The sequence below is a fragment of the Equus quagga genome, chromosome 8 (genome assembly GCF_021613505.1).
Source record: "Equus quagga isolate Etosha38 chromosome 8, UCLA_HA_Equagga_1.0, whole genome shotgun sequence".
NCBI classification, from domain to species: Eukaryota; Metazoa; Chordata; class Mammalia; order Perissodactyla; family Equidae; genus Equus; species Equus quagga.
Genome location: NC_060274.1, coordinates 130,538,216 through 130,559,682, shown reverse-complemented (window position 1 = coordinate 130,559,682; position 21,467 = coordinate 130,538,216). Strand labels below are relative to the sequence as shown.

General features: G+C 45.9%; 1 long non-coding RNA gene across 1 annotated transcript in view; it reads left to right on the top strand.

The window, feature by feature from the left end:
- LOC124243460 (uncharacterized) overlaps nucleotides 1-21,420 on the top strand; it is a 105,667-nt gene extending 84,247 nt beyond the window's left edge. Inside the window, exons 4-7 of the long non-coding RNA XR_006889674.1 lie at nucleotides 15,908-16,047; nucleotides 16,945-17,206; nucleotides 19,404-19,646; nucleotides 20,126-21,420. This is a non-coding gene — a long non-coding RNA (uncharacterized LOC124243460). The remainder of the gene's footprint in view (nucleotides 1-15,907; nucleotides 16,048-16,944; nucleotides 17,207-19,403; nucleotides 19,647-20,125) is intronic.
- Nucleotides 21,421-21,467: the final 47 nt, after the last annotated feature.

Sequence of the window (21,467 nt, the reverse complement as noted above, 5' to 3'; positions counted from 1 at the left end):
AGACACGCAACATATGTACCTGAAAACTAAAAAACTTTGCTGAGAGAAGGTAAGGAATACCTGAATACAGTCATGCTCTGCACAACGACATTTCGGTCAACAACTGACTGCATGTATGATGGTGGTTTCACAAGGTTAGAACCGTACAGCCTGGGTGTGTGGTGGCTGTACCATCCAGGTTTGTGTCAGTATACTCTATGATGTTCGCACAACGACGAAATCATCTGACAATGCATTTCTCAGAGCATATCCCTGTCGTTTAGTGACACAAGACTGTAAATGAAGAGATATAATCCATGTTCATGTATGGTTCAAAGACTCAATATTGGTAAAATGTCAGTCATCTCTAATTTGACCTATATTTTCAACACAATTCCAATCTTAATCCCATAAAATTAAAAAATAGTTGATTGTAACATTGATATGAAAGCACAAGGAATATAGACTAGCCAAAACATTGTGAGAGAACCTATGATACTTGACCTCATGACTTATTAGAAAGCACAGTAATCAGATTGTGTGGTTATAGGGCAAGAAGATGTAAGTAGAACAATGGAATAGAACAGAGATTCTGGAGCCCACATAAATATGGTCTATCGGTTTTTAACCAAGGCATCTAGGAAGTTTAATGGGAAAAGTAAGTCTTTTCAACAAATATTACTGGAATAACTTGATATCCATATAAGAAAAAAAAAGAAACTTGGCCTACCTCATACCATAAACAAAAATTAATTTGAGGTGGATCATAGACATAAAAGTAAAAACTAAAGCTATTAAGTGTTTAAAAGAAAACATTGGAGAATACCTCTATAACCAGGAAGTCGGCAAATGTTTCCTGGACAGGACATGGGAAACAATATTCACAAGAGAAAAATTTAATAAGACATTGAAAAAAATCCCTTTCTGCTCATTAAAAATACAGTTAAAGAAAGAGAATGGGCAAACCCAGACAGGGAGAAAATATTCTCAATGCACATAGGACAAAGGACTTGTATTGAGAAGATAATTCCTATACTCAATAACAAAAAGAAAACAACTGATTTTAAAAAATGGGGAAAGACTAGAACAACGACTTCACCAAGGAAGATACACACACGGTGAAATGAGCACATGAAGAAGTGCTCAACATCATAGTCAGCAGAAGGATGCAAACTAAGACTGTGCAGGATATCAATCCACATTCATTGGAATGACTACAATTTTTTAAAAAGGAGCAACTGGAATTCTAACACACTTCTGGTAGTACACCACTTTAGAAAATGTTTGGCAGTTTCTTTTTTTTTTTTTAATGAAGCATGTGTTAATTCAAACCTCCTCCCTCAACATGCCCAGCATTTTTTTTTTTTTTTAAAGATTGGCACCTGAGCTAACAACTGTTGCCAATCTTCTTTTTTTTTTTCTTTCTTCTTCTTCTCCCCAAAGTCCCCCAGTACATAGTTGTATGTTTTGTTGTAAGTCCTTCTGGCTCTGCAATGTGGGACGCCGCCTCAATGCGGCCTGACGAGCAGTGCCATGTCCGCGCCCAGGATCTGAACCGGTGAAACCCTGGGCCACCGAAGCGGAGCGCACGAACTTAACCACTCAGCCACAGGGCTGGCCCCCTTGGCAGTTTCTTATGAAATTAAACACACACTCTTTGATTCAATAATTGGAGTCATGTTTTTATATATTTAGAAAAACCAAACCAAACCAAAAATAAATATACATCCAAAAGATTTGCATCCTAGTGCTCATAGCAATTTTTCTCACAATAGTAAAAAACTGGAAACAACTCAAATGGCCACCAAGAGAGGAAAGGATAAACAAATTGTGGTACATTCCTACAGTGGAATACTGCTCACCAATGAAAAGGAACAGGCTACTGGCAAAGCCAACACGTGGATGACGGTCACAGACATTAAGCTGAGAAAAGAAGCCAGGCCCCCAAAACACATCCCGTATGATTCCATTTACGTGATGCTCGTGTATAGGCTGAGCTAATCAACCAACGGTGAAATATATCTGAACAGTGATTGCCTCTAGGAGGTGGGACAGAAGGCAACCTTCTGACAAGGTGGAATGTTCTACAGCATGATAGGATGTGGATTACACAGCTGTTATCTATTTGTCAAAATTATTCAATTAAAATTTATGCATTTCAGTGTACTTAAATTTATTCCTCCAAAAGAACTGTAAAAATATAGTAAGGATAATAATTGAGTGGGGCATGGAGAAAGGGTGGGGGTCAATGAAACAAGAATGGCAGAATACTGATAATTGTTGAAGCTGGGTGATGGGTTCTTGAAAGTTCGATATACAATCCAACAGGCATGTCTGTAATGGTCCAAGCGGGAGTTTGTGATGTCTCTGGTGTCCCTGACTGGTTGTTCAGTCTTGGTCACTACCAGATCTTGGTGGTGGTGTCAAGGCAGGTGTTAAGAACTGGGAAGTCACTAGAACACGTGAGATTACAGCCTGCAGCAGCACAAGATGGGGGAGCTGGGAGGAGAGCCTAATTCGTAGGCTAGGCAGACACTGAGCACACGGATGGAGAATCTTGGGCACATACATTTTCTACTCCATCTCCAGAAGTGGTCCAGCTTACTGAGAAGCATCTACAGTGACTCTGTGGACTCCGGAAGACGTAGGACTTGACACATGTGCTGTGTGAAGAGGGGGGTGAAGGCGCGTAGGCCTCCTGGAACCCATGGGACTTTAGGAATTCCCTTCCCACCACCTCTAATCCATGCAAAGAAAAAGAAGCTCGCCAATGGATGGTGGATTGTCGAGCAGCAGCACACAGTGTCTGTGCCCAGACATCCATATTGTCACCTGTGGACAGGGCATCTGGGAAAGTAGTGGGGCCAAGTTGATCGGCAGCCGCCAAGTGGCTTTGTAGGGTCATTGCTTGTGGACCAAGAAGAAAAGCCAATCTCAGCTGCTAAGATTGGGGCCATTTGCTCCATTGTCTTTTGATTTGTAAAAGTTCAGGGATGCAGACAGTAAGAGAGGCGATGTGGTGTAACAGAAAGAATCCTGAGTTCACAGTCGGGAGAATTGTGCTGGAGTTCCACTCCACTATTTACTCGCTAATTTGTGGTTCTTTTTTTACTGTACTTACTGATACCATCATAACCCCAATTACTAACCTTAGTCGGTTTGTTAAGTTGAATCTTTCTGTTTCTTGGAGTAGTTGCTGAATATTTGTCTGACACCTGGAGACCTTGCAAAGCTTCATGGTAACTGTTTCTGAAAACAGATTTTTATTGGCAGAAAGTTAAGGTGCTAGGTCTCCATAGACACCAAACTCGGATAGGCCTCAGGAAATGCCGCTATCTGCACAAATCCCTGTTTTCAGCAATGTTTAGATAGTTTACACTTTTCATTGTAACTCCCTGGGCCTTTGCTCAAGTTGTCTCCACTCTGCCTCTCCAATCCAACACATTCACCTTACTCTCTTCATCCTTAAATGCCAAGTCCAGATGCCTCTCCCTCCATGAGGACCTCCCGGGCGATCCGGTGTGACACAAGAATAAATACAACAGAACTGGAGTCACACTTTCAGTGCACATTCACGCGCTCTTCCCTTGCGGCTCCTTCCCTGGGCTCGCCCCGCTTGCTCTGGAGACGCCACTTTTCTTGGAGGACTGGGATTGTTATGTAGGAGTGGAAACAAAAGAAGGACATTGATTTTCAACTCTTGAAATCCAAAGTAAGATTTTTATGATGACAAAATAAATCATGAATTCCAGGTTTTGTCGAGAGAGGAAATCTTTTCTAAGGTCCTTTATTCCCGTTACCCTGTTGAGGCCTAGGCCTGTGGAGAAGACTCTGAGCAGAGAAAGCCCAGGCCGTGAGGCACAGGAGTGAACGGCTGGCTCCTTCTGACCTACAGGCTTGTGGAGAGGAGAGAGGAGAGGAGGGGAGTGACAGTCAGAGCTGGCAAGAGATGATATATCCTGACTTGCCCCCCAGAGTGAAGGTTCCAGAAGGGTGGTGTGTGGAGGAAAAGTCAAAAGGAGGGACACTCACTCCATCCCGTCACTTGAAACTCTAGGAGGACCTCTGCACTCGGCTTGGTGCCTCAGCCAAGATGGCGCTGCAGCGTGGTGTGGGACTGGCTGGCAGATGGTGTGGCTCATGAACCTGAGACCATACCTGGCTTTCCCATGGTCTGCGAGGGGTAGAAAGGGAAATCCAGATGTTGCCCTGAGTCCTCCTGAAGGGGTGCAGGGGTGCTGGGCTTGGGGGAAAGAGGAGCTGTTAGTATGGGGATTTCGTAACTCGGGTCTGATGGCCAGACCCCTTGGCCCCTGATGGCACTGGTTACAGCTCAGGAGTGACCAGCCAGGGCCCAGCTGGGCCAGCCTGCAGTGCCGAGACCAGCAGTGGTCCAGGAAAGCCCTGGTGCTCCAGGAGCCTTTCATTCTTGTTGCCATCAGGTCACAGAAGCCCACACATCTTAGAGATGCCGTGCGCTTACCCCAAAGAGATGATGAAAATGAAGACTGGGATAGCGTCTTGGATATTTTAATTTTCGGTCTTTCTTAACCCTGGCCCCAGCCAAAGTACACGTGTTCTCCATCTTGCTGTGACCCACTAGAAGAGCAGATGCACCAGGCACAGAGCGGCTTGAGTGTCAGGTGTAAGTGTTGGCCTTGCAACATCCAGTCTCAGTTCTTGGGAATTAGTCAACATTCAGCATGTTTTTGTCATCTTCTTCTCTTTGCCATGCAATTTAACACTTTATTATATTGGTATTTGCTGTGCAGCCTGCGGTGCTCCCCAGAAAACGGTCTCGTCCATTGATTTGTTCTGATTGCTCAGTCTCATTTTTCCCAGCAGGATTACAGGGTTCTGAGGGCGCGGTGTTTTCTCCATTTAGTTTGCCCTCCCTAGCAATTAGCATAATGCCACACAAATCAATGCCCAGTATATATTAGCTGATTGAAGTGACACGCAAGGACACGGGTCGGTTCTGTATGATCGAGGCTTTCGCTTAGCTGAGATCCGCTTCCAGCTGGCACCTGCTGCCTTCTCAGAGGCGGAGCGTGACCCGTGAAGCAATGTGCAGTCTGCATTTCTTTCATACATTTAATGAAAGAACAATATTTATCTTTAACGATGCTGACTTGAAGTGTGTCTCTCCTCATTTCATTAAATAGCTGATTTATTTAAATATTTCCATGTTCCTCGTATTCAAAATACACCTCTGGGACAAATGTAGTTGCGGTATTAGATGACATTACGTGAAACGGGAGAAGCTATTATAGTGAATCATTTTGTGTATACGTCTGTTGTGCCTCGGGACTTAACGTTTCACCCCTTCTCACTGGAAAGACCAGGATGTCCAAGGATGACTGCATTCTTATTTTGAAGGTTGAAGCCGTTTCAGAGAGGCGTTTCTGTAATTAAGAGATCGCGTAAGCTTGAGCGGGACTCTCACAAAGGTTCTGGGTACAATTAGAAGACACCTAATTTGCACGTAACTCATTCTTGATGAAAGCCATTTGTCTCTTTGCTCTCTCTCACAAGGGCAAAGAACGGGGTGGTGCCCCCTGGACGCAGCCGCTGTGCTCCCTGCAGAGGCACCTCGCCACCGCCAAGAGCGACAATCCCCTGCAAACTGCACCGCCAGCAAACTGCACCGCAGGCCTGCGTCTGGGGGCTCACGGCGGCCTGGTTCGCAGACTCGCGGGAGAAAAATTCCGACGTACAGGACTGGTTACCCAGCCGTGCATCTCCTCACCTGCAGCAGGGAGGTTGGAACTTACCAAGTTGCCCCTTTCACGTTATAAACCTTCAGAAAAGGAGACAAAAAACTTGAAATTTGCTCTCTAGAATAAAAATTGTCCCTTTAAAAATTTATTTGCAGCTGTGCCCAAATGATGATAGATTTATCCCATAAACCGAGGATCAGTAAACACGGTGTACCCTATAAAGAACTAAACAAGTCCTTGCTCATCAGCGCACTTAATTGCGGAGGTTCTATCAAAGCCGCGCACACTGAATCACCAACCGCAAGTGAGGTTGTGTGCTGTACGGAGGTGCCTCTGTCCTTGTTTTTCCACCTGTTAAAATGAAAGATTCTTGGAATATCATATATGTAAAACTTGTTTATGATGCAAATAGAAAGATGCCCTTTCATCTCTTCACAGCTTTGATGTCGTGATAGCAAGATCTTAGTGCCACCTCCTCCCAGACACGCACCCGAGATGCTATCTGGTTCGCAAACTTGTGCGCCCAGTGTAAATACGTGGGAACCAATTACGAGCTCATTCTGCTTTCAGTACTTTTTATGAGGAATTTGTCCACTTCTAAATTAATAGAAAGATGAGAAGAGTTTGTTGATACATTTTTCTTTAAGATTTAGAATTATATCTGGAGCATCAAGGTAAGGGAAGCCTGTGAGGAGGGGAAATAAAAGGCAGCGCCTCAGAGTTCATTTGCTTCCTCTAAAGAGGACGTGAAGTCCTCGGTGAGCTGGAAATGCCGACTGGAAAGTCCTCCGCCAGACGCAGTTGTCTTTGCACATAGAAGCGTGAATTTCCTTCTCTCCTGTTTTGAGAGGACAGACCCTGCTCCTCTCAATAAATATTTAACTAAGAAGCTCAGTTTTTATCTCTACCACAGTCTTGGGTTTTAACTTTGCTTAAAATCTCCCCCAATTTTAAAAGTATGGATTCCTGGGCCCTGCCCCAGCCCTAAATTTTAGTTAAATATTAACTTTTAAAGAAAGTCTCAGGCTGGGGCCTGCTTATGTCTTTTTTAAAGGCTCCTGGGTCATCCCAACGTACCACCGGGGTTGAGAACTATAGATCCATCGAATCACATTATATTTTAATGTTATTTTACTCATTTAAAAATATGCTCATTATTCAAATACTTCTGAGCACATACGCATACAGAAACCTAAATTTCCCAAACTAGAACAAATTGGAAACAATAGTTGATAGACTCTCTTCTGTGCATTAGAGAATCTTTAAGTAAACAAAGTTGCATGAAAGCTGTATAATACACTAAAATTTAATTTTAACTACTTCAATTTCTATTGAAATGGCTGGTAACATGTGTGACAAAAAGTAAGATTTTAAAGAGAGAATCTTGTAAGACAGTCAAAATCCTGAGTGTGAGGAAAACTCCTAACGTTCAGACTCCCTGGAAATTCGCTGTACGACTTCCTTCTCATTCATTTTAAAACAGAGAGATAATATTCTTTAAATTACCCTTTGTCCAGAGTTAAAATAGCAAGGAATTTCAGGCAAGTAATTAAAGGCTCAGCTATTGAAGATAAGGCCGATACTAGAACGTTTAAAATGGGAGCTTCATGGATATTCAGGGATCAGGAAAGATTTAAGCCTTTCTCCTCAACTTGGTGTATAAATGGAAGTACAGATTTTCTCTCCAAATTGATAGCCTGCGTGCACCCTGCGAGATCTAAGATGAGTCTTTTAGATCATTTCGAACAAGGCAATTACATCATGTTTGGCGTAATTCTAGCACTAAGTATACCTTATTATGTCCTCATTTTGTAAAGGCTGGTCTTCTGCATATATATGTTCTTTGTACTGACCAGAATGTTTAATTAATTACAATACCACGTCTTACCATCATCCTGCATAATGAGAGTTTACTGTACAGCTATTTTTGGTAGCCTGGAAGAGTGGAAAGCTATTCACAACGATGAGTACCTGAATCTGCTGATTGTAGACATGAGCAGTTCACAATATCCCATCAGTGGTGATGGGGAGCAGACAAGCTAATTGGCCCACTTAAAGGATACAGCTCCCCAAAGAGGGCTGTCTTTCATGGCTCGAGTTCCACTAATCAACAGATACTCGTCGAGCTCCTGCTGTGCCTTGCATGATGGTGGAGACGACGGGTGCAGGGCACCAATCAAGGCCCACAACCCGGGCATCTCTGGATTCAGCCGGAGAACAAGATATGCACATACGACATTTATAGTAAAAAATATCATATTTATGAAAATGCTCCCATTCTATACTCATGAAAGAAAGTGCTCACAGGACGGGCGAAAAGAACAAACGAATATGGAATAAAGTATCAATCACATGTACTGAATGCGGAATGACCAAGCACAGCCCAGTCAAAGCGTTCTGGACACAGGAGCCAGAAGCGCCCTCAGAAGGGTGCCCCGTATGCTCCGTGTCCTGGATACGGGGCGCCCCCCAGAGCGGCCTCAGCTCCTGGGAAGGGGGCCATGCTCCCTGGCTTCGGGGTGTGGGCTCCTGCTCCGTGTTTGTTCGTGTTTTCTGTTCGCCCTGAGATTTTACTCCAGGAACACAGAAGGGATGCGGTTAGGAAAAGGGACATTTCAGCCCTGGGGGCTCTGGATCCCAAAGTCAAGACACCAGCATCAGGCTTGGAGCCACAACCGGAAGATACCAGCGGCTTCCATGTGACCAGGTGACCGTGCCTTGGAAGGCTGACCACTAGGCAGGCCCAGTCACACTTCAAACCTGTGAGTTTTTTCTATTTTTGTCCGCTTAAAGCCAAAATAATGCCCTTTCTTCAGTGACGCTGTCACCGTCTGAAGAGAGCCTCGGTTTCCCTGAGCCTGTGGGTGGGCAGATTGCCCGTGAGTGTGCCCGGAGGGGCCAGGGTGGCCTGGGCTTCTGCCTTTGTCCCGCCGCTGTGCCTCCCCCGACCGCTGCGCATCCCCTACGCTGCTCATCCCCCACCGCTGCCATGACCCACTGCTGCCATGTTCCAGAAGCCTCCTGAAGCCTGAGGCCTGTCCAGACCTCAAAGGCAGGGAGAAAGGAGGGGGAGGAGAGAGAGGAGGGGGAAGAGGGGGAGAATGGGGAGAGGCAGGAGGAGGGGGAGGAGGGGCCCTGTTCAGATGCCTCATAAGGAACTTTTCGTCCGTTGGTGTTTGTGGAAACGATCCTCTTCAGATGTGTGCATATAGGACACGAATGTCCCTGCGTATGTACAGCTGCCGCCTTCCACAGTTGGGGGTGTGTGGTTTTCCTGCATACCCTTCAAGGTGCGCGGGGAGAAAGGGACTGGAGGGAGCCGGCGAGGGCGTCGGTTGTACCCCAACCCATACATCGTGTTGTGTCGTATCTGACAGTATTTTCTGGCTGCATGAACCCTATTTGCACCAACTTTGTCCTAAAGCGGTGCAGTTGAATTAAACATAAGGTCAGGTTTAAAAAAGACAGAAGAAAGGTAATCCGACTCAGAAGCTGTTTCAAACAACACTTGATAGTCCGCACAGGAGCTTTCCTGGGACAGAGGCTACTCTGCCGAAAACTGATGAGTTCACTCCAAATGGCCTCGCGTTTTTAAATTCAGCCTCATGGTGCAATACTTCCTCCTACTTTTATTTCAGCCCCACTTATCTCTCCCACTTGGGCTCATTTCACCTACTTTTGATTTGATTTACAAATTTGCTATTGGATTTTGGAGGCATTATGGAATCTATGCTGGTGCCAAAGGAGCCATCCTAAGTTTCTCTGTTGAGGTTTTTTGGTGCCGCTTCGGCTCTGCCTTGCCATCTTATACTCCTGCTGGGACGCCACTTGAGCGGTCACTAATAATGCCATCGCAGGGGCCTCCAGGGCAGCAGGCAGGATTTGAGCTGGGCCCACGCAGTGCAGATGGTCTTCTTATCTTAGACCCCCTGTGTCCAGAGTGAAATGTGCCCGCTCTCCTGGACAGGTTAGAATCTTGCATGTGATTTTGCCCATCTTACTTTCTCCATTCCGGCAAACTCTGTGTCACACATAGGAGCCATTGAAGAATAACAAAAAGAGACCTACCAGGCAGCAGTGGATCAAAAGTCAAGGGTGTGGGCAGAAGTAGGCGCTCCTTGGGAGTCAACGGAGAATGGCATCACATATTAGAAGGAATACTTCCTCTTGAGAACGGTGGGGACGGGAGGCAAGCCAGTTTGTTCACACTGGGTGTTGTGCCTGTAAGCATCTTCCGAGGCACACTCTGGGTGTGGGGCAGGGGCAGGGTGCCGGCAGAGGACAGGTTCGAGCGCCCTTTGCTTGTGCTGTTGGTCCTGTCCTCACAGTTTGGTTAAGTCAGGATTTACGGGGTGTCACTCCAAGCCTAGCACTATTCTAGCCAATGCTGTAAACGCAGGTCCACCCCTGCAAACCCTTTGCTCAGCAGCTTCTTCGGTTTCTACCTCTGGTATTTTCCCTCTGCGGCCCTCTGCCACCCTAGATTGATGTAAAAATGTTCCCTGTCAGCCCCTCCCAGGTGAGGCCATGTCCACACAGCCTGGTCCTCGCAAGACCCCAGCCAGGAGCTGAAAGGCACCTGCCTCCCGATGCTGGTAGCTCAGCCTCCCCCACCACACCTGGTCGTGGATCGCGTGCAGCCTGTTAGAGCGATGTGGTTTTCGTATTCTTCTTGCTATCATGTATGATGCTTAGGAACACCCCAAACAGTGGTTAATTTTTCTATATTTCAATGTGGTTGTAAGAATAATTTCCATGTTTCCTTTTCTTGGTTGTCTCAGCTGGGCCAGAAGCCAGGGTCCCCTGCCTGAGCCAAGCATGCCCCGCCTTCCTCCTGCTGGGGCTTCTCCTGCAAGCCCCTGGGACCCTCTCCCCGAGGCCTCCTCCGGCTGCAGGGGCGGGCTGACCCCACACGTGGAAGTCACACGTGCTGTGCGTTCATGCCCCGCAGTCCTCGGCCAGGGCAGACCTGCTGGATGAACAGCCCAGCGTCCTCCTCTCTCAGGGGAGCCAGCCTGCAGGCGAGTGTGGCCCAGGCGCCTCCCCTCTGCTACCTTCCCACTTTCCCCACTGTGCTCCTGCTCCAACCCTCACCACGTGCTCCACCTCTGGAGGAGCCAAGGTATCAGCTGTGTGTGTTTACTGCGAGAAAAATCCCCGCGAATGATAGGACCGCATTGAACAATTCATCGTCAAGTCTTCTGGGCTTTTTCCTGTCTCTCTTTCTCTTGCTCAGTCTCACTCCCCTGACACCCCACCACTCGTACATTTTCAAATCTGGAAATGGCTTTTTTTTTTTTGGCCTAATAATATATCTTTGGCCTTTCCTCAAGTATTTAAATATTCTTCTACAACACGAGGTGATTCCATTGTAAGGATGTACGGAAGTTTTAGTCAACCTCTTAGTGAGTATTGGTTTTCCAGTTTTCAATCCTAGATCGGTACTTTGGTGACTGACTGTCTTTGCAGCCTTCCATACTCTTGGGATAAATTCCCAGAGGTGAAGTTTCCAGATCAAAGTACTTAATATTTTTAAAGCTTCTGCTACAAGTTCCAAATTGACCTTCAGAAAGTTCACACTGACACTCTCCTCGGGGTACACTTTCCATTTCCCCAAACACTTGAGCAGGGTGGGTTTAATCTTCCTCAGCTGTAGGGGAGAGTGCAATATTCTCTCACTCTCTCTCTTTGAATTACCTGTTTTATAGTATTAGATTGGATATTATGTGTCTTCTTGTTAAATTATCTTTTTATGCCAATTGCCTGTTTTGGTCATAGTTTTCCTATTGAGTATAGTAGCAGATATTTAAAAAGATCGATAGTTTTCCTTTTATTGCATTTATGATGTTTTTTAATTTGCGGAAATTCTGTTATCATGTAATAAAATCTATCAAGATTTTCCCTTAGTTTTTGCTTTTGCTGCTATGCTAAGATAAGTAACCTCTACGCCAAGGTTAAAACAGGGTTTAAAAACAAACAACCAAGAGTATTTTATGGTTTCTTTCATTTTCTTTTAATTAATTAAATTTTATTTATTTTAGTTTATTCCTGCTAGTTCTTTTTAGTTTATTTAGTTTAGTTTCTTATGGTTTATTTTTATACAAAGTTTGAAATGAAGCCCTTTCTTTCCAAATAGTTGATTTTCTCTGTATCATTTAAAAAATTTTCCCGTGTTACCCCAGTAATTTTGAATGCCGTCCTTGTCGTACCCTGAGTTCTTACTCCTACAGGGGCTGCGCTGCCCAGAGCATGCTCCTTAGGACCACGGTCATTTAAGAGAAGTTAGGTTTTAAAAAGGCACGTTCTGTTCACATAAGTGTTGGAAGCCTGCGTTAAGAGCCATGGAGCAGACTTCTTTCCTGTAGGAATTCTCAGAATCTTTAAGGGCTAACGCGCTCTGTGAGCGACAGCGACTGCCGGCAAGAAGGTACCGAGTGAGGACTGCGCGCCGGGCCGTGTGCTAAGAAGTCTCCATGCCTTTATCAATTTGTGTAACTAACCTTCCAGCGAGCTGCTGCTGTTGCTAAGCCTGGGCTGGCGGGCGGGACGCCTGGATTCCTGGCCCGCAAGTGCCAGGTGCCCGGAGCTCCTCCTCCGCGCCGCCCTCCGTGCGCTGCCGGCCTCGCTCTGCTCCTCCGGCGGCTCCTCCGCCCCTCCCTGTCTTCTCGCGGTTCGTCACACCGCGTGCTTCTGAGCTCTGCTTGTACAAGGCCTGCCTCGAAATTGTCAGTTGTGTCCACAACTTCTGCCAGATTATTCTCTCATAAATTTTAGACTCACTTTATCTAATTATAAAAATAGCACTCGAACAAAACGCTTTAAAGTTGGAAACGAAATTTCAGGACACTCACAGGTTGATTTGAGGGAAATCGGTAGTGTTGTGGTCCTCAGTTTAGCAGGTGTGGGAGGCACTCCATCCTTCTGTTTCTTTAAGCATTCTTCTACATCTCGCAGTGAAGTTTAAAAATTTTCTTTGGACGTGTCTGGCACATTTCCCAAGATGTTGTATTTTTCTAGATATTTTCTATTTTGTTATAATTTCTTGTTAAGTGAGGGCTTTCTTCCATTGCATTTTTTAAAATATAGAAAACAAAGAAGCAATAAGAAATCATAAAATTGAAATTATAAATATAACAAGAGAAATAAAATATCAGTTATAACAATAAGTACAAATGGGTTAAAGTTTTTGAATGAAAACCAAAGCCTTTCCTCATGGTTCAGGAAGGAAAATGAAGTATACGCTACTTGTGAAATATGCACCTAAACAAAAAGTCAGGAGCAGGGTAGGCAAAGATGTGTTAAGAAAACACAGAGAGAATAAGCTCTCATATTAATATTAAATGTCATTAAAACCAAAAATCATTCTGAGACCAAAGTGTTTGTCCCATATTTATAAAGGCACAATAAATAACAGTGTTTTAGCAATCATTAATCTTTAAAGCCCAATAAAATAGTGAAGGATATACAGTAACTAGGATTATAAGTAGAAGAGTAAAAACACTTTTTCCTATATTATTTTCCACAAGCTTTCTTGTGTTAAAGTTTGTGGTCAGTTTTACCATCCACATGTAGTTAATTTATATGTGTGGTGTGAAGACATAATCAAGGCTTTAAAAAATATATTGTATCTAATTGTCCTAGAATATTTTATTAAAAAGAATAGCTTTTCCTCACTCTTTAGTGCCACCTTTGTCTTAAACAAAGTGATCATAAATTTAGGGGCCTATTTCTGCCTGTCATTTCTGTTCCAATCATCAGTTCTTTATCGTTTTGTCAATACCACATCATCTTAATCACCATGACTTTAAAAGATCTTAATATTTAGTAAAGTATGTCTCCTAACTGGTTCTTCTTCGAGAGTGTCTTCAGTATTCTTTGCTCTTTGAATTTTCATAAAATTTGAGAATTAGCTTGCCAAGTTTCTAAAAACAGAGTCTCTTGGGTTTTGATTAAGATTGTATTTAATACATAGATCAATTTTGGTGAATTAATATCTTTACCATATGTAGTCTTCCCATCCACAAATACTTTATATACTTCCATTTGTTTAGTCCTTCTTTAACTTATAATACTGTCTTATAGTTTTCTGCAGATTGGTCTTACATATCTCCTGTACGACTCATTCATAATTATAGATATTATTTGATCTTCTTGTACATGGTTTTTGTTTATACTTTTCTAAAGAAGAGCCTGAGACAAGGATGGGGGCCAGGTAGTTTATTTACAAGGTGATCCAAAGGATCAGAGCAGCAGGAGTGGGGCAGGAAAGCGAGGAATGCCGAAAAAGTGGGTGTAACTGAACCAGTACCACTGTGGATAATTGAGACTCAGTTTCACAGAAATTGGAGAATGGGTCCCAGGATTTTCCCACCAAAGGACGGGCTGGGACTTTTGCCAACAACCCCATTCCTCGAATGGTTGAGGGTGGCCTCCCAAGGTATTACTGTTCCTGCACTTCTGGGGTGTCTCTGTGCACAGATTGAGAGGACTTCTGCATCTTGGATGAATTCCCTGAGCGGAGAAGCAGACCCCACAATGTGTGCTTGATGTAGGACACGACCACGTGTGTGGAACTGTCCACCACAGCTGTGCTGAAATCAGGTTGGTGGATAGGATGTAGCACAGAGCACAGCAAGCATCTGCTACATTATCTTTTTTTTTCTTAAATTATTTCTGTTTGCTGCCAGGAGAAAGATATCCAATTGATTTTTATATATTGACCACAATCCAGTAACCTTCTTAAATTCACTCATTAATTCTAATAACTTATCTATAGATTCTCTTGGATTTTATACTTATAAAGTTACATCATCTGTCAATAATGACAGTTTTCTTTCTTTTATACCAATCTTTGTGCCTTTTATTTCTTTTTCTTGCCTTATTGAAGTGTCTCGACCTTCCAGGGCCATGTTGAACACAAGAGGTGAGGACAGGCAAGATTCTCCATCTCAGAGAGGAAACCTCTAGGTTTTACATTCAAGTAGGATGTTTATGTAGATTTCCTGAAGATGTCCTTCATCAGGTTGAGAGCATGCTCCACTACTCATAGTTTTCCAGAAGTTTTTGATCATAAGTAGATATTGAATTTTACCATTTTTTTAATTCTATAGAGATGGTTTTCTCCTTTTTTTTCTATTTTCTTGTGGTGAATTGCTTTGGAACCCACTGCTATTCTCTTATTATCAAAAGGTCATTTGCAAGAAATGGCATTAATGGATAAATCAGAAAGATATTTACTTCATCCATCCATTACACTAAAGAATGGTGAGAACAATTGTTCAAGGGCAGAGCTTCTTAATTTTATTGCCATTCTTTTTATTGACTGATTGATTTCCCACAGACCTCTGCTTGGAGGCTTTGAGCCTCTTCTCATAATGAAATTTCTCAACACAAAATATATAGGATTTCTAGGGAAACAAATTAAGTTGAAATATGTTGTTTCAAAGGAAACAGATATGTGTAAAAATATGAAACAAATTGGTGGTATAGTAATATATTTACTTTAGAGCAACATATTAGATTACAAGACCCGGTTGCAGGCTTGGGACCCACCGCAGTCCTGAGGTAGTGCTGAGCCCGAAGGGTATTTCGAGAGACCAGCAACAACCGTCGTCACATCATGTAGACTGTCTGTGATGTCACTGGTAGCTGGTGTGGTTGCCCACTTCATCACTGCAAGAACACTAGAGTTCAGCAGAGGTTCATGAAATTAAAGATGTGCTTTCCCCATAAGTTCACATACCCTGGAATTCTCTCTCTGGACCCTGTGGGTCGTTAACCCCTGTGAGGAATTCCTGCCATGGAGTCCAGATCTGTGGTTGGGTGGGTGGGGCCCGCCCCAGGAGAGCTGTCTTCCTCCTGGGAGCCCTCAGACCCTCTCTCATCACTTGCTCAGAGAAGCTTCGTTCCCTCCCTGCATGAGTGGCTCCTTCTCATCCTTTAAGATGTGTTTTCCATGTCGCCCCTCCGCTCTGAGTCTCAGCACCATTCTCTGTCAACATACCTGTTCATGCTCTTCTGTATGCTAGTTCCACTGTGCACGTGGACATTGACCTGTGATTTGCTGCCCGTCTCCCCTGATGCCCTATGACATCTCGAGGCTCTCCTCTTCTCCAGCGTGTATCCACTGCTAGCACAGGCTGGGCATGTGGGATGTGGTCTTCAATGTTGAAGGAATAAAGATTGCTCTTTTCTGAATTGCATTTTAGCAACTGAAGCCATTACAGCGATCAGCCCAGGAAAGTCACTGTTGTTGGAGCTGCGAGACTCTCACTGTTTCCCTGGCATCAGTTCCTTGGCTGGGGGCCTGCAGGAGAGAATTCTTATCTCGGAACCTGGAAGGGCTGAGGTGCGCTCCATCTCGTTTGTCTCAGTTGTGCTATTTGTTTCCATACCACGAATCAGGACCATTGTTGCCCTTTCACCCTGGTTTCTCAAAAACTTAGGCGCAGGTGCACGGCCCCTGTTAGGAGACCTTTGGGACTGTAGGGTGTGTGTGGAGAGTGTCAGTGTCACTCCTGGTTCAGCTTATTTTTCCTTTGACTATTCTTTGTTCAGCTGTAGGCTCATCTTTAAGTCCTGCCTTATTGTGCTGTGCTTACTTCTGGAAGCACCAGGAATGGTCTTCTTCTCAAGTGCAGTGTGTTTTTCTGTGCCTGTATTGGGGTGACAGTAGGGGCTAAGCAGACAGATGGGTCCTCTCTTCCAACCTGGTGGGACCACACGCTCCACCGAGGGCCCTCCTGCTCCCCCTTAGGAGAACTGTCAGGGTAGACACCTGGCTGCACGATCCAGGGTGGACAGAGTGGAGGCGGCCCCAGGATGGAGGTGGGGAGGAGACAGTGGGTCTGTGCGGAGCCCTTGTGGGGTGGGGGCAGCCCTCTTGCTCTGGCTCCACTAGAGCCCAGTGCTTCATCTTTTGGGGGCACAGAGAGGTGACCTGGAGAAGGGTGGCTGGAACCCTCTGAGGATGAACGCTGCTCCTTCTGCAGCCCGATAAATTTAACACATCCCAGGTTACAAGGGAAGGTGCGGGGAGAACACGTTAAGCCACTTGCTGGCCAAATGGCAGGCTTACTTCTGTGTCTGCCCACAAGGTGTGCCCCATTCATAAACTCTGCTCTCTACACACCGAACCCCTTTCATAAGTTCTGTGCATGGCAACTTTTATAGAGGTGCTTTTTTTGCTAAAAGATTTGCTTGAGAGTTCTCAGCATCTCTGTTCCTCCCACCCCTCATCCTCCAGGTTGCAAACCAGCTCCTCCCAGTAAGTGTCGCAGCCCAGCTTTTCTTTGGTGGCAGCGACTGTCCAGCCAGACCATTTGGACAAGACTTCAGGGAGCAGGGGAGGCCCTGTCCTTGGTGAACAGGGCGGATATAAAGCTGTTCTGCGGCCCGCAGAGAATTTAGTTCTCTTTTGCAGAGAAGACAGAGAATAGAAGTCGTTTCTGTGATTTTCCATCTTGTAAAACAATTGCACGATTTTTTTGTGCTGTCTCTCTAATAAGGTATGCCACTTTTTAAGCACAGTGTTGCTTTGGCATAATAAATAACGTACATAACGACAGATTATCTTTTCTGACGGAGCTTCTACAAACACGCTTCACATTTCCTCCCACATTAAGGAAAAAGAAAGCAATTTTTGCCCCGCATTTTAGCAAAGGTGTTTCATTCCATTGCAAAGGACTTTGTGCCGGGAATGAGACCCGTGCCATGATCTCTCTCATCCTGCGGAGTTCCAAACATACCTGGAAATCTCTGCGAGTCAGGGCTCTCACACTGCTCCTCCATTGGACAGGAATTCAAGCAAAGCGGCGCCCGCTTCGCAGTCATCTTTTCTTTTGGCCAAAACAAAATGAGAATCGTACACGAGAGCGTGCACTTTCTAGCTCAAATGGACACTTCACTGTGAGTTGCAAAACCGTTTTGATTTTGCAAAAGCCCATTAAATTTTGGCACCTGATAAATATTGCTTGATGTCATTATCATGAACACCTGCTGTCTGTGGGATCAGTCTGCTAAGAAAGCGACGCATTCGTCCAAATTAATCTGAGGGAGACGATGAAAGGCAGCTGCTCTCAGCCCCGGGCCCATAAATGAGCTGCACTTGGCCGGGTGTGTTCCTCCCCCAGCAGCGCGCAGGCCTGAGGATGCGAGTGCTAGGAGCCTCTGTGACCGGGCACGGGCGCGGCGAGCAGCAGGATGCATGCATCTCAGGCGTCTGACGCAGTTCTATAGCAGGGAAAATCAGCCTCTCCCGAGACATCAGGTTTCACTGAAGCTGAGACATTGGTTTTATTCTACAGCTTTCCAACGTCACCTAGACATTTTCCTGAGCATTTGATGGAAAAACAGGCCTGCTCCCTGGAGTGAGGCTGGGTCCAGCCAGCTTCAACGGTTCGCTCCCAGGGGAGGAGGCCAGAATCCTCGCGTCAACTGTTTGTGGGCCAGGTTCTCTGCTCAGCGCCCTGTCAGCAACCTTGGCATTTGCAGATGATGGTGAGAACTAGATATACCTTCTAACTTCAGAAAAGATAATTCATAGCACATGGCCCTGGTACGGCAGAGGTAGCACTCACCTGTCTTCAAAAACAGGAACTACTTGGGATGAGAGTTAAGAAATCACCTGTTTCAACTTTCCCCGAGACCTAACGGGGTCACAGATGGAGAAGAGCGCACATGGCTTCCAGCACAGCAGAGCGAAGAAGCACCCACCCCTCTGAGCACAGCATGTAGGACGTTGCTGATGGGCAGCCTGGCTGGGCTGGCTGCCAGGAGTGGGGCCTGAGGAAATCCTCTAAGAACCCTTTGGAACCCCACACTGACCCTGTGGATTGGAGCCAGGAGAGCAGGCAGACCCCCACAGCTGGGGCATCAGAGGCAGGGCTGGGGGACCTTCCCTTCTGGGAGAGGGAAGGGCACCATGTGACCAGTGACACAGAATGAGATGTACACCGATAGCAATCCGTGACTCCTTCCACCACCCGCCGCTGGAAGCAGGGTCTGCTTGCAGGCGTGAAGCAGAGCACTGCTCCAGACCTTGCTGCGTGAGGCCCTGACTGCAGCTTTATTAACATGCGCCCACGAACAAGCTCCCTGGCCACGCTGCCACCAGTCCCACAGGGACATGAGCCACAAGACCCCCAATAACACCATTGATGGCGTAGGGCTGGCCCTGAGGTCAGAAAGATGTGGCTGTGGGATCCAGCGCTCTCTTATTTGCTGTTTCCCTTTCGAAGCACCATTTACCCTCCCTGCCCTTGAGTGTGTCCTTGTCTAAGCAGCGGGGGTAATAACATTGTCTTTTATAAAGTTATGTGCAGTAGTTCATGGAAATGCTTAGCATAATGCCTGGCATTCCGCATGCAAAAAAGGTTGGTTATTGTTAAGCGTGTAATGGAAAAATAACTCCATAGAGCAATACGATCGTCTAAGAAGATGGAAACAGTGATTTAGCACACACGCTAGGTTGGAGGCACACTGAGCTGTGGGCAGAGCCACCTCTCCGAGCTCTCCTAATCTTATGCAGTATTTCATGCTTCTGGTGTGGAGTGTCAGGAATTTTCACACAATCTGAAGCTGGATGCCAGACGGAGTATAAACATGGCGGGAGGGAGGGCCCTGCGGAGGGCGCTGGGCCAGGGGTGCAGAGGTGGCATTTCCTGAGTTCACGTGTTGGTGCTTTTTCTCCCTCTCCTGTGACAGGCTCTTGAGGAATGAGACCTGGGAACTTCCGGAGGAGGCTGTGAATGTGGCTGGAGGGTATGAAGCTGTTCTTTCACAGCGGAGTCTGTCCCACAAGATGAGTCAGCGGGTGTCCAAAGCAAAGTTGCCCTTCCAACATTCTGCAAGCCTGGGGCACCAAGCTGTCCGGGGGTCCTGAGCACCGGCCCTCGTCAGCAAGGCGGCCCTGTCTCTGCGGCGAGCACTGCAGCCCGCAGCGGCCAGGTGAGGCCATTCTCCAGTTGTACCTGTAGGTCTCACGTTTAGTACTGAAATATATTTACCAAAGACACAATGGCACATATGGTTGTAGGATCTCAGTGACAGCTGGCAAGAATATTTTTAAACCAATAGCATGTATTTCAACTGTACTATCCACTGAGCACAGGTAGATTCAGAGTTTGCACCTTGGGACATCAGAAGCACACGAATGGCTCCAGGGGGGCAGGGTTCTGGTCTCTGTGTCTCTCCCCGATGTTCTGGGTGGGGGACAGCTGGAAGCTGCTCCCATGGGATGGCGTGGTTTTTCGCAGAGTTCTCCCCTCAGCCATGGAAGGGTAGTTGTTGGTCAGAGACCACCTTCAAAGGCAGTGCCGCTGGGACGCGATCACCAACACCTCTGATTTCAGGGCAAATGGGCTTTAGTAGGCGTCTCCCGTTAATAGGTGGCTTCTCAGAGAATATCCACACTTGTCTCCACACAGGCAAAATGCCATTCGAAGATAGTTTGGAAGAGCAGCTGGTTGATTCTGGAAGCTTCTATTGCCTAGTCCAGAAGGTCAACCGGTGCCTTATTCCTGAGAATGAGAAATTCACCTCCTTTTCTGCCTGGAGTGGGCAGCAAGGGCTTCCTGGACTCACTCCACTCTCTCCTCCAATCCTGACGGTGTCGTAACTCCGGTGTGCAGCTCTCAGGTAGAACACGTTGTGACGAGAGCCACGTCACTGTTGCGAAGATGCCCACATAGTAGTGTCATTTCGTGAAGATACTCCACTTTCTTTGCTGAGGTGTGAACCCAAGATGATGAAATTCCTAGACCCTGGACTCAAAGTGTAAGAAAATGCTCCCACAGGGAGTGACAGAGTTGGGTGAAGAACGTGGGAAGCAGTTCTTGGGCGGCCTTAACCGAAAGGCCGTTCTGTGTCCGTCCAAGTGCCCCAGCTCACTTGGCAGGAAGTCCTTCACATCGTTCAGACCATCAGATGTTTTCCAGAGAATTTTCTAGTTTTTAACCATTCTTCTTCTGAAGGCGGTTGATGGGTTTATGACTTTGTTTGGGATGCACCTTTCAAAAGCACGAGCAAATTGTATAGTTATTATGGCGACGATTTTTCTTCCAGAGTTCAGCCTTGTTCCTGGAATGCAGGATAGAAAGTTTAAGTGCTTCTTCTATGCTTATAAATAAACAAAAATTAGGGAAACATAGGGAAAAAAAGACCTGGGGGCTCGGGCTCATCCCCCGCCCTGTTGAGTGGCTGGGCGGTCCTGCGCGCCCTCTCTTCTTACCTTAGGATCGAATGCTTTCTCCTCCTTTGAAGAAAGATGGTATCACCTGAACTTTTTCAAATGTCTGAGAGTTAAAAGCTACCTCTTCAACCTGCGGTCCTTTAAAATTTACGGAGGAACAAGCTACGTCAGGCTCGACGAGGCCGGCCCCACATAAAGTCAATACTTGTCTCAAAGCAAACACAGTCTTCGAATACAAGGTCAAAGGGAAAGAATCCCGTCCCCCCGCCTCCCCCAGCCACTCGTCTCCCTTCAAAGACGGAGCTGGTGACCTGGCTCCTTGTGCAGGTCAAATGCGTGTCATAGCAGACACTGGAGTTAATATTAAACTAAAAATTAATAGATTAGATAACTATTACATGCTTTTAGTGCCAATTAATTTAATAGCTGTTTTTTCCCCTCCTTTTACGAGGCACGAAAATACAGCGCATAGTTTCCTGTGGCAAGTTCTCGGGCAGATCTTTTGTGCTGCCATTGCCACCGCCTGGCCGGGCTGACACAGGTAATCCCCTCAAATTCGGTGTGGGGTGATGTCACGT